Below are 1,274 nucleotides of genomic sequence, written 5' to 3'. Positions count from 1 at the left end.
ATACTTCAGAGACACACCGTAGAGATTTAAGCATAGAGAATCTGTAATACTTGGTAAGTGGCATCAACTATAGGACAGGCATTGGTCTTGGCATGTGGGGTTCATTAGTGAACCAAATAAATAAAAGTGAATAGGCTATAGGGAAAAAGAAAAGTAAGGCTTGGAAAGGGAAGACTGTGTAAGTAAGAGGAACTGGGCTGATATTTAAATAGGTTTGTCAGGCTTAGCTTCATTTAAAAAGTGACATTTGGAAAAACAAAGAATAAAACAAAACAACAAAACAATAAACAAAAATTTTAAAAAGTGACATCTGAGCAAGGATTGAGAGCGCTGAGGGAGTTACGCTAGCGCGTAAGGGCCAGAAACTGTTCTAGGCAACTGAACACAACAGGCGGCCCCTGTGAGGAGGTAACATTCCCAACTGAGCCCTGGAGGATAAGAAGCAGAGTGAGAAAAAGTGGAAACAAAGGGAAGTCTGGGAAACACACACACACAACTTGAAGTCCTATTCATTAGTTACAAAGAGAACCGTAGACTGTCGAAGGGGTATTCAGATCAGCCTCTCCCACCTATCGTAATGTTGCTTGGGGAACACAGAATCCGAATAAAAGGAGTGAGTTGTGTGATCTCAATGTCTGATGGGATGAGCCCTTTGGAAATCACATTCTCAACTCCCGGGCTCTGGAGAGCTCCCCGGATGAAAGCCAGGCCACCCTCTCGGGGGGAGGGGGGGGGGCTCGGTTGCACCTCCCGTTCATTCCATCTTCAGTAAGGGCGTGGTGCTCCGACTGAAGGACACTCTCTTTCATCGCCAGGATACAATCAAGTCTTGAAGGCCTGGTTTCTTCCCACTGACTGCATATCTCCACTCTCACCTTGTGCTGATGGACTTTATAGTGTTTCCTCAGAGGACACTTATTCCCAGGTTCCAGGGGACACTCTGCCTTGCCAGACAGGCTTCGTTTCATCACCAAGCAGAAAGCAAACAGCAACAGTCACTTACCCACCCAGGCTGGCCCGGCTCCTGCAGCCACGTCTCCGAGCTACCCTGCCCTTCCTGGCGGCGCGGCACCGACCCAGAGCCCCAGGACTGTCGTGCGCACGTGTTATTTCGCCTTTCGGACTCTGGGAGGCACCCAACACGTTTTAGTTTTCCCCCTCCGATACTGGGGAGACCTTTCCAACCGTGGAGCTAGCTACTCGCAGGGGCTGGGCGCAAACTGCAGCGCCTCTAGCAGCTGCGCGCGGGTCCGGCCTGGGGCCCCCATCTTCCC

Source organism: Myotis davidii, unplaced genomic scaffold (genome assembly GCF_000327345.1).
Source record: "Myotis davidii unplaced genomic scaffold, ASM32734v1 scaffold861, whole genome shotgun sequence".
Lineage (NCBI taxonomy): Eukaryota > Metazoa > Chordata > Mammalia > Chiroptera > Vespertilionidae > Myotis > Myotis davidii.
The sequence above is the reverse complement of the archived record's forward strand: the minus strand, read 5'-3'. Positions refer to the sequence as shown.